The 12,209-nt window shown below is 41.1% G+C and overlaps 1 long non-coding RNA gene and 2 other non-coding genes across 3 annotated transcripts; 1 reads left to right on the top strand and 2 right to left on the bottom strand.

Annotated features, from left to right (window-relative positions):
• Positions 1-3,104: 3,104 nt before the first annotated feature.
• trnan-guu (transfer RNA asparagine (anticodon GUU)) lies at positions 3,105-3,178 on the bottom strand. The gene has a single exon. It is a non-coding gene; the product is annotated as a tRNA-Asn (tRNA).
• A 907-nt stretch (positions 3,179-4,085) lies between these two features.
• trnak-cuu (transfer RNA lysine (anticodon CUU)) lies at positions 4,086-4,158 on the top strand. Its single transcript has one exon. It is a non-coding gene; the product is annotated as a tRNA-Lys (tRNA).
• A 2,369-nt stretch (positions 4,159-6,527) lies between these two features.
• Positions 6,528-8,141, bottom strand: LOC130427519 (uncharacterized). The gene is made up of 3 exons (XR_008907318.1): positions 7,891-8,141; positions 7,079-7,165; positions 6,528-6,949 (listed from the first exon to the last, which is right to left on the bottom strand). It is a non-coding gene; the product is annotated as an uncharacterized LOC130427519 (long non-coding RNA).
• Between the last annotated feature and the right edge of the window lie 4,068 nt (positions 8,142-12,209).

The raw sequence follows: 12,209 nt of genomic DNA, 5'->3' as shown, positions 1-12,209 counted from the left end.
ATTGCAAATTTAAATAAACATGCCCTTACATGCCAAATGTCTGTCATGACTCATTAGACGCTTTATTAATCTAATCTAAGGGAGGAACAATTAGCTCCTTGGTTACTGCCTCAAATTATATTCTTTGTCACGCAACAGAGTTATAGCAAATGTTTGCCTTTGAACACATCCAGACATATGGTAATTTCGTTGGCTAATTACAGGGCCCAACATTAACCCCAATGATGGAAATAAATAATAACTTTACTTGTAACAGTTTTGTTGCAAAGCACAATCTTATGGTGAAATTAGATCTCGTGTTTGTTGAGTTAAGACCGAATTATTGTTGTATAAGCATCATAGCAAGAAGGCTAACAAACGTAAGAGTTAACGTTACCACCCATTAACATTAGCCCTTCATTGATGATGGATAACGTCACCGTAATCATACAGAGAGAACGTAGTTACATACCTTTATCTTTTGCTCCTTTCTCCGCTTCTACTTTGATTTTTTCTTATATTGGGCACCTGACGGCTTAAACCTTTTTCTCTCCATCGCTTTCATGTTTATCTGGCACTCGACAATCAAGACTAAACCACTTCACCTCCACATAATCGTTTTGGATTAACTTTTTTTATTAGCCATTTCACACACAATGCAGAAAAAAAACGTGGAAAAATAGGCCTGTGCTTTAAAATTATGAATGAAATGTGCGTTATTTAGAAGAAAGTCAAGGTGTGACTGATTTTAGCCCACTAAATGGGCCCCCCTCCTTGTCCGCTCCATTTGGGAGAGGTGAACTGTCCATCAGGGGATCAGCCCCTCCCCTTTACAGTTTTCACACAGCTTCTGCGCTTCTCAGCAAGCAGGGGCGGCGATTTGCCAATTCCCCACACAGACAGTTATATTATACATAATAGAAACCTGCTTTGCGGCGCGGATTATTTTTCTTTTTCAAGTGCTTGTGCCGCCCCCCACGTGTCGTGAAAATTTGGCGCCCCGGGCGGCTGCCCGGTTCGCCCGTGCCTAAAACCGCCACTGGTGATTGTTGTTAATTCCATTACATCATCATTGGACTTTAATAAGAGTCAGGTGTGTATTCTGTATATAAATCAATTTGTGTTACACATTTCCATCTACAATTACGATGAAACATGAGTAGGTATATCCTGTGCCCTATAATTATACCACATTCTTCACCAAATTGCGCAACATGAACAGTGTCGATCAAGCTGATGGAAAGCACGATTCCGTCATTATGTCCTACTCCTAGCTGAGGTATTGTTAAAAATACTATGTGCACATACTGTATGTTTTGGTGTTAATATTTGAATCAGATTCACAGCATTCTATATTTTTCTTAATTATAGGTTAAAAGAACAGCTACTCCGATTTATACTGAAATAAATGCCACCGTACCACTGCTAAAATTATACTTCGATGGTAGGCAGAACCTCAAGGTGGACTTTCGACTCAACCGGGACTCTATGGAAGCATTGATGTGAATGCTGCCACAAGATGAAGCACATGGATGAGGACGTCTCATAATCACCCTGATAACTGTGTACTGGCTAGCACATGGTCTGTCATACAGTGTGGTGTCCCCGGCCTTTCAGGTGCCAGTATCGTCTGTTTGTAGGCTGGTTCACACAGGAACCATAAAGATTGCAGACTTGCGCCAGCAGGTCGTTCAGTTCCCAGATGCACAAGACCTTGATGAGGTTGTCCTTGGTTTTGAAAATTTGGCCAACAGCCCCATCTTCTCCAAGTGTGTGGGTGCTATAGATGGATGTCATGTCCGCATAAATACCCCCGCTGGACCCACTGGCCAGGACTAAATCAATAGAAATCTCTTCCCATCCATTCAGATGCAGGCAGTATGTGATGGGAAGGGCCGGTTCCTTAATGTTTTTGTGGGATATCCTGGTTCTGTCCATGACACTAGAGTCCTGAGAAACAGCAAGATGTATAAAGATGCATTGTATCCTCCACAAGGATACTTCCTTTTGGGGGATGGAGGCTACCCCTGTATCATTCATCCTGTGGCCATTATTACTCCATACCGGGAGCCAGTGCAAGGGAGAGTGCAGGCCCGCTTCAATCACTACCATCCCAAGGCTCGCTCCTTAATTGAGTGGGTGTTTGGAATGATGAAAACACGCTGGAGGTCCCTGCTTTTCAAGTCTCTTGAGGTGGACGACACCTTTGCCCCAACAGTTATCATGGCGTGTGCAGTTCTGCATAGCATTTGTCTGACAACAGGAGACATGATTGAAGCCCCTGAAGTGGTGGATGATGTTGGTTTACCTCCACCCTGTCCAGTGAGAAGGGTCTGTAGTGGGAATGCCTGGCGTGATAATCTGGCAGCAAAACTCTCAGCTCCTCAGGTGCATCCGGTGGAGTTAAATTAACATGATTATTTGTAGACACATAAAGACAAATTTTGCTCCACAAAAGGTTAAGATTCAGATTGTGTATGGAGTAAAAAAAATCCTTGTGTCTCTAGCCACATGCAATAAATAATTTGCAATACCCACATCACCAATAGATACAATAGTTTAATGTAAATAAACATGTTTACCATTTACACCAATATTTTTGTTTTGTACACATATGGCAACTGTGTTTACCATAAATTGTCTATTAAGGCACATAATGGCACACAAATGATCAAAGCAACAAAAAAAAGAGATTGTGTTCAACTTTTTTAATCAATTGTTCAAAGAGGTCAAGGAACCTATTTAAAGTAGATTGCATTAATTTGTGCTTTGCTTGAAAACATTCCTCCTCTTTTTCTGTCTCCGTTTCTAGAAAATCTAGCACTCTGTTGGTTCTTTTCTTTTTAGGTGGCGGGGGACCCGAAGAAGTACAGGGGGTTTCCTCGTGAAAGTTGCCTGTGCCAGACGGTGCAGAGGTTGTGGAGTCCTCCTCCTTTTCCTCCACAGATGCAGATGGTGACAAGCTCATTGCACACAGCAGAACTGCCAGTGACTTCTGCGTCGCATGAGTCTATCAGAATGGGAGGCTCAAAAGACGGCCTCCCCGAGTCATAGGATGGAGGATAGAGAAGCGAGGAGATGAAGAGGGATATTGAGAAGCACCCCTCGTGTCAAAAACGACACTTCGTCCCTGGGTGGGCTTGAACCACCAACCTTTCGGTTAACAGCCGAACGCGCTAACCGATTGCGCCACAGAGACAGATGCACATTTACTTCATAGATTGACATAAGAACGAGCCACCAATCTTAAACAATTTTAAAACCCTATTTTTAAAATGTCTCCTTGCAAAATCCTTAAACTTAATAACACCTTAATAACAATGTGCGATGGATAAATGAATCATTTAAAAATACCATAATTGTTTATCTTGCCAATTGTCATCCACATGAGTACCACATTTAACGGTGGAATTAGTAGAAACTTTTATTTTATGATTTAGTTCTATCTAAATGTATCTAAAATACAGAATATTTCAGAGAAGTAACGTTAGGTCTGAAAATAACACGGATGCTTTGTGTGTGACAATGTAGATTTTATAGACCTCTTCACGGCAGACGTCACGATTACGTCACAGCGCAAGCTTAAGGCAATACAAAGGAAAACTACAAACCAGCACAGATTCGTATACATATGGAGTTTTAAATATAATCTTGTTTTGTTGTTTATTGCCACAATCGACAGTCCTGTCTTTTGTTGGTATGGATTAGAGTTCGGGTATATGTCTAAAAACGTATCATGTTTGCCCTCCTAATCACAACAACGGAAGAACAAGTTAAGATATTTTCCCGTATTAGTGCATCAATAAGCTAACTTTAAATATTAATGTTAGCAGTTAGCCAACAACCAGAGACTAAACAAAAAATTAAAAGTTTGTCGTTGCCAACAGTCCCAGGAAGTTACTGACCGTACACATTCAAATTAAATCAGATTTTCTCCTGTCGCTGTCAAAAAAACAAGCTCGCCAGTGTTAGTGAAGCAGCCAGGGGGATCTTTCTGCCTCCACGTGTGCTCCACCCACAAAAACGTGCCAAAATGTTTCACAAAAGTAGAGGACTATGAGCAAACTACTTGAGATTTTTTTACAGGAGTCCCTGATACAAACACTGCCCGGCTAGCTCAGTCGGTAGAGCATGAGACTCTTAATCTCAGGGTCGTGGGTTCGAGCCCCACGTTGGGCGTCTAATTTTGGAATTGGCCTGTCTCTAGTTGCCAGACGAAGAAGGAAGATGTGAAGAAGGAGGGTGGATTATTTTGGAGGAACTCTGGCACCACATAATTTCTCGAATAAAGTTCCAGGAGTAACATAAGTTAAAGTAAGGATGGCCTGTCATTCGTGAACTATGTTTTCTCTCTTTACCAGGTTGCATTCGCACAAGCATTACGGCCACTTTAAGCGGCCCTAACACACACGGTTTATACCAATCTCAAATTAATCTTGAGTACCTATAGAGTAGTATTGCATTCGTCGTGTCCTCGAATAGTGTTTAGTTTGACCACCTTTATAAAAGATAGATAAAGCTTTACGATTGTTGGCACGTGCGGTGGAAGGGGTATACTGAACTAAAGCACGCACGCACCCATTGTCAACAAAACACAGACATCAGTTTCACTCACCGATATTTCACTCACCAATATTATGGCTGATATTGGTTGATATAAAATTAAAATTTTGCAGGAGGAGTGCAAATCAGAACATATACCACGTCATCCACAATATACATCCTTTGCGCACTTTTAGTCCATAAATTAAATTGTGGCGAGTCAACCCTAGCGCAATCAGCACGCCATGGGAACCAACTAAGAGCAGCTGCCGATCGTCAGTAGCTCATCTCAATCGGCATAAAAGCAGACATCCCGAGAGGTATGGTGAGAAACGACTCCACACTTCTATGTATCTTACACCGAACTCTTGTCCGAACTCCTGGAGGTAAAGACGGGAACGGTCACGCACAAGCAGAAAGAGCACGGAAGGCAGCCAGGAGGCACTATATAAACACCCGGGGACACTCACCACAGGACACTCATCTGTGTTGTTTATTCTCACGGCCCAGAGCCAGTATTTGAATAAATCTCCCCTCTGGGATGTGATAACCCTAACTTTGTGTGTGTGATGATCCTCCACCCGTCATAGTAATATATATATTATATATTTCCTGTTGTGTACAACAGATTTCCTGTCAAATAATGGTTCATGTCCCGCATCTTTTAGCGCGGGGATGACTCGATATATCAGTTTCAAACGATCTCCAAAATCCAGCGTTATATTCAGTGTTTATTTAACATTCATCACCCAAATGCAGTGAACAAACAAATAACTGAACTTCGCAAACATATTCTCTCTCTCCTGCTTACAAGCGAAAGTGACGTCTGCGCATGCTCCTTCTCCTGCTCTCCTGTGGCCGTGCGGCGTGCTTTTCCGGGAGAGTTGTCCAATAAGGGACTAAGTAAAGTTGTTGCGAAACAGTTTTATATGTTCGCAAAAATACTTTCCGAAACCTGTAAGATCGCTGGGGGAGTGTATCCAGCACAGAAATACTACGTAATACGCCCAACTGTTTTTTTGACAAGTTGACCATGTTAAGCAGAAGTCAGCACGTTTAACATTGTAAAGAAGTCAGAATGCATGACACATCGTTGCAGGGCCGCTTTAAAACACTCTTCTGTGACAGGCGTTCATCCAGTCAACACACTTGCGTCACTGGCCTTTCCTTTTCACAAAGAACATGTCTTTTGTTTTTTGTTTGTCAAGGAATGCAAAGACTTTATTTTATTTTAAATTTAAATAGATGCTTTGTAAATGCACTTTTTTTGGAAATGCTTTTTATTTATAGTTAAGGTGTAACTATAATAAAACTCAAGTTTTTTGTCCAAAAAAGCATTTAAAGTAAAGTTATTTATTACCTATTTCCAGCCTGTTTTTAATTAATTTGCTAAAAAAATTAATTTGTGTAAATCACCAGCCATCACGGTCATAAAATGCTAATCAACTGACAAGGAGGTGAAGCCACTGAAAGCGTTTAAGCAGCCATGCTGTGCTGCCCAACCAACAGAATAGAATAGAACGTCAGAATAGTATATGCACTCTAAAAAAAGGCTGGGTTAAAACAACCCAATTTGGGTTATTTTGGTAACCCAACGTTGGGTCAAATATGGACAAACCCAGCGTTGGGTTATTTTAACCCAGCCAGTTGGGTTATATCTTTGACCCAACATGCTGGGTTGTTTTATTTAAATCAACTTTTGCTTAAAAATGACATTGCTGGTTTAAAACAAACCCGAAATGTTTAAAAATAATAATAACAAAATCACAGAGAAATACTCCAGCATCAGTAAGAATCAAAGTTTTATTAAGGATCAAAATGCAAGACAAAAGGAATTCATAAAAACATGCAATATGTTATGCTCAATGAACAATAAAATGGCATATAAAACACTTTGATGAAATGTATGTTTATACATGTTTAAGGAAAATTAACTTCAATAAATTACATTAGTTTAGACTTTAACATATACATTTAACAAGGTTATTAAAGTGGCACAAGTAAATATAAATAGTTAGACAACTTAACACTTCAAAAATTCATATACAGTTAACAAAGTGGCATGAGTAAAATGCAGCGTTATGGATGCGACATAAAAACACTATAAAAAGTATTTTACTAAACCCTTGTTGATAGAATCGCATTTATATGATAAAATATCAGTCTATGCACAAGTTTTCTATAAAAAAAGAAATAAACAAGCGTTATGGATGTGAAAAAGGGACACCGTAACTTTCCTCTTCATATAAACTCACAAAACATTTTAAATAGTGTTAGTTCTTTCGGTTTCAGCACTGCTTAACCTGACATATCCACGGAGCAGTCTTACTAAAGAGGATTCTTTTCCTGGGAGTTTGTAGACAACAGTGTGGTGTGCACTTTTGGAAGTGGATGTCCAGCAGGAGGGTTTCTTTATCAATTTGTTCATCTATAAAGAGAAAAAGAGACAAGAAAAGAGACAAGAGAAGAATGTAAGGAAACTGGGCTACCCAGAGCACAATGGATTATAATAAACATATAAAGAAGTACATTAACATTTTACCTAAATAATGTTTACCTTTAAGCCTGTTATGAAAACATCCACGTTCCAGTTGACTTTCTCTTGAATAGAATGATCCATTAATATTAGCTGTTATTCTGTAACCTGTCAGTGGGGGGAAAAAAGAAGAGTGGGATATAGTACAGAAAGTGAAATACAGTCTTAAAAAATAATATTATAATCGTTAACACAACTCTTAACTAATTCGACACACTCGGGAATAAGTAGAAGTCTAAAAAGAGCATCAATTGTTCGTCTCATATACCCAAAATAAATTATATCTCACGGTTAACCACTAACGTTATAAGAGCGGCTACTCCCGAGGCAATGGCCGAGATAGAGCTGCTCAGCCTGAAGCTCACACCTCCGACAGCGTCTTAACAAAATCTCAAAGAGGCGTTATGTTGATATATAAATCACGTATTTGTGTTCTTAACAACTACATTCTCGTCTAAAAGACTATTTAAACTAAGTTCCCTCACCGAAAATTAGCGGTATTTAAAATAAAAAAATTGCTGGATGTTTGCTTTTTACACGACGCTCTCTCGTGTCGACCTTAAACTAATATCAAGATGCGTAAGTTACTGAACTAAATGATTCACACGAGTCAGGAATTTCAAAGGGAAATGTTGACCAAAAATGAAGTTTAAATGATTAAAAAGCTGTAAATTAGAACAACGTGGGCATAACGTTACAGACTAGCTATACAAAGCTAACGAAGCTAGATTGTAACGTTACTTTCAAACCTAATGCGAACAGCCGAATTTTGCATACTTTTGCATTTTTTTTGTACAGTAATAGTTTTATACATTAAAAACTCGTAAACATACCTTTTCTTCTCCGAATAACAACTTTTCGAGATGAGGTGGATCAAAATGCCCGCGAAGGTAGAGTTTGTCTGATGCGTCGAGGAGTGGGAGGGGTTTACTCTCTCAACTGTCACTCAATTGGACCCGACTGCTAACCCAGCGTTTGGGTTACTCAAAAAATGACCCAACACTAAGAAAATAACCCAACAAAATGACCCAACAGGCTCAACCCAGCTGTTGGGTTAAACAAATAACCCAGCATTTTTTAGAGTGTGTGTAGAAATTAGGTAAACACGATATTATGTGCATGCAGAAATTATCGACCGATATTGGCTTAACATTAATAGTTTGCGGGAGGAGTGCAAATCAGAATATATACATTCATGACACCGTTTAATTCCTTATTATGATACAGTACATCACTCCAATCCAGATATAAACGCAGAGCTGGATAATTCAATGGGCATTTTGGGCACCGGCCCAGGGGCCCATGCACGCTTGGGGCCAAAGAAAGGGGGAGAAATGTTCTCAAATCAATGTTTTCGCTATTTTCAATTTGGCGTGTGCCTCTCTGTTCCGAACATACAGTGCGCACACAAAACAGTGATTCTAACGTACGCAATTATGTCTCTTGATTTAGTAACTTTAAAAGCCCTTTGTTGGCTCCCCCGAGCGCAAGGTCTCTACCCCGCGCAGGGATGGTCTCAGTGAGCGGCAGGAGGTAGCAGCACATTCGACTCCTGAATGAAATGAGTACAAAACAGCGTTTACAACAGCCTGTCACTGTTATCGACTGTTTTAATGTATAAACATGAACACATTACGTCTGTAAATATGCACATGATTACCTAGACAGAGGCTATGTGAAAGAATATAGCGAAAATCGGCGCTTTTTATGGTGATTTGTTGGATGTCGCGTAAGAGCTGACAATATAACTGAAAATATGCAGCCTAAATGATAAAAAAAAACATTATTGTTGTAAATATTATCTATAAATTAAATCTAAATTACAATGCCCTCACGGTTGTCGCTAAAATCTCTAAAGTTTTTTTAACATGTATTTGGTGGCGTTTCTTCTTCAAATAATGTGGATCAGTCATATTGTTTAGCCTTCGTTATTAGAAAATCCAGAGTGCTTTGCAAAATGTTTACTTGCAGACTAACACAGGCTAAAAAAGTATACCTAATATGCGTTAATTGCTTACATAAAAACGTGAGTCGCGATCGAGGTACTTGTTTAACAAATTGACAAATTACAATCATTCACAAAGTCTGCCTTTTTATTCTTAGAAAAATAGTATATTTATAAGAAAATATTGATAATTACACTTAAGAATATTCTTAAGAACGTCCTATACTTTATTTTAATAAAGTTTTGTGAATCCGGCTTGTTTGTGTGTGAATTATGGAAGAATCTGATAGAACTGAATTAAAGGTTCTGTGTGTAAGTTTCAGAGGCCACTATTTGGTATGTAGGAAATTGCAACCCATAGCTCCGATACCCCCCTCTCCCTCCCATTGGAGAAGCTACGGTTACCGTCACAGGACAAAAGGGTTCCGTAAATGATAGCGGCCATTATCGTTGGTGTTGATAATTGCAATCTACGTCTCACAGGCGAACAACAGACCGAGCGTGTTATCTATGTCTGAGCAGACGTTTGGCATCACCCTAATTGATCAGTTGTATCTTCTCAAATCTTCGTTGACACTGTATTGCTGATAAACTATGCAACTTGGAAGTTTGGCTTTTATCCTATCAATTATTGAATTACACATTTGTATGCACAGAAGCTAAACAGTATTATAATATAATTTACACCCGATTTATGCAAATTATGATTGTAAAATAGATTTCTAACCTGATTTGCACACGACCATGCAAAAAGGAATTATAGTACAATTACAAAGAGCTAAAAACAAGGAAAAACTCACTTGATGCTCATGCTCATCTATTAGCTAAAGCTATCAAATAAACAGTTCACTTACATAGCGGAAATTAGACAAAGTTACCGGTCCAGCAGAAAGCTGGCAACTTCGGCATCGCTTAGGAAACCCTTGTCCTGCTTCAGTGCCCTCCATTTGGGAAAAGCCACGCCAATGTTTATTCGGGTTTTCTGCCGTTTTTTGTCTCGACTTCGCCTTGCTGCATTGTATTTTCTCTTTTTTGAACGAACAGATTAAAGCTCTATCGGCTCGTGTGCAGAGTATGTGTGGTCCGCCATTATCGCAAATTTAGCTTCTTACTGCAACAAAGAACCGTTTATATTTCTAATAAAAAACACAAGTAAATGCTGTTATTGTTCTTCCTCTTCTTCTGCTAATCCTTCTATGTAGTCGCTTTGCAAGCTGCCTCAAAACACAGCCGAAGAAGAAGAACTAGTCCTGTGCATCCTTCGTTTTACGAAACGCGCTAAGTTTGTCCGTGTAGTGCTACTATAGAAACATGGAAGTGCACATTGATAAATTACATGTAAGGATGTGCACGCGGTGTATATACAAAAAATGGCTCATTGTAAGGTAATATAAACATTTCGCTTCATTTTGTAAGGTATTTCTTCAGCACTTACAACATAGTTTTGTATTATATATTACATTTTGGTGAATAAATCCTTCAAAATCCTACACACTTTACCTTTAATAGGTAGAGGTGAGGCAGTGTGTGCTTGCAAATGCCAGTGAGTTACAGTATGCAGGGAATTGTCTTGATATTATGTTGCTGGTCCAGAAAAGCATTGTTGTGGTGTACATCCTGTATGATGGAGAATGTGTACAGGTGTTGATTGTCCTTCAGGTTGTAATCATAGTTGTAATTTGGCACTGTAATGCTGTATGATAGAGGTTTCATAAATGTATTACCCTTGTAGTGTATTTCGGGGAAAACTATGAATTTGATCACAGTAAAATACGTATAATTAAGATTAACTATACCTATTTAATACACTTTAAGCCTGATGCAGTAGACCTAATAATCGCGACAAACTAAATGCACTTGTCCAGCGAGCAATCAGCAGATCGTATATCAACTCTAAGAAATATTACTTTCCTGGACTTGGAAACATAACACTCTTACTGTTGTGCAGTACCGCTTCAGAAATTATAACGAAATCAAGCAGTGTGGCGAGGCGCCCAGATCCTAATCAGCGTCGCCAAGGTAACACGTAATTATCCACCCACAGCTGCCGGTCGACAGCACCTGTAGCTCGTTCCTGGGCCCTATAAAGGCGGGAGAGAGGAACGAGACTACAGACTTCGGTTCCACTGGCTAAACCCGTGACTGAACACTGTGTCTATTTCTCTCTTTAAACCGGTGACAGCGCAAGGCGATCGGCAGAAGGATCAACACACCAGCATTTCCCTACCACATACACAGGGCTGCACCCGGATCTCCCATAGGGATTATTTTGCCCGGGGGGGGGGAGCCGCCAACGGAAACGGCATCTGACGAAGCCCAAGACAACCGGCTTCATAGCAAGTACCACGGGGAGTGCTCGAGAGGGTGAGTATGGTCTCCAAACCTCCGACTCCTCTGGTCTGTGTCCCCAGGTGACCACGGAAGTACCCAAGGTGAGAAAACGTCTGGAGGACGGTCGGTCGACGGAGATGTCGACCCATTCAGCGCAGAACGGTGCCAGCACCCCATGCATCCTCTCCCACATCCCGTGGTACCCAACGGTCTGTTTCACGGTACTGCGCAGAGAAGGGGGGAGGAAAACGGATCGTGGTCAGGAAGGACTACGAGGTCGACGGACGCCTAGCCCCGGTACACAGGAGCCGTCAGCGCAATGTAGTGAATCCACGATCGATTGCAAAGGACCTGGCTAGAAGTTTGCTGTCTCACAGTCGTCCAGTTGGCCAACAGACTGTACCCCGCCGACCTCCTCCCTTTTCTTCCATCCCTCTGCGCGGCACCGAGGTGTCATCTGTGCACGAGAGATGGGACCTGGAGGGTTCATGGCTGGAGTCTTCCCGTGGCCAAGAGCGCGGCGGCGCCCTCGTCGAAGACGTCCTGCGCGTTCTGAGGCCCCGCCCCTAAGGACAACCCCGGAGACAGCCACTGCCCATAGTCGAATGACGTGGCCACGAGAAGCCCGGGCAGACAAACGCCACCAACCATGAGGCCCAGAACTCTCCCGATATCATGGTGGAGCCATGACCTTACCAGGTTTCAGAGGGCGCCCGTCAGGGAATTTTTTCCCCCCCACCTCCCCGCCGGCTAAGCCACACACTGGACCGGTGAACTTGTGGTACCAGGACCACGCTTAGCGGGGGGAATGTGGCGAGGCGCCCAGATCCTAATCAGCGTCGCCAGGGTAACACGTAATTATCCACCCACAGCTGC

Source organism: Triplophysa dalaica, chromosome 1 (assembly GCF_015846415.1).
Source record: "Triplophysa dalaica isolate WHDGS20190420 chromosome 1, ASM1584641v1, whole genome shotgun sequence".
In the NCBI taxonomy this organism is placed as follows: Eukaryota; Metazoa; Chordata; class Actinopteri; order Cypriniformes; family Nemacheilidae; genus Triplophysa; species Triplophysa dalaica.
Note: the sequence above shows the minus strand (reverse complement) of the source record. Positions and strands in the feature narration are given on the sequence as shown.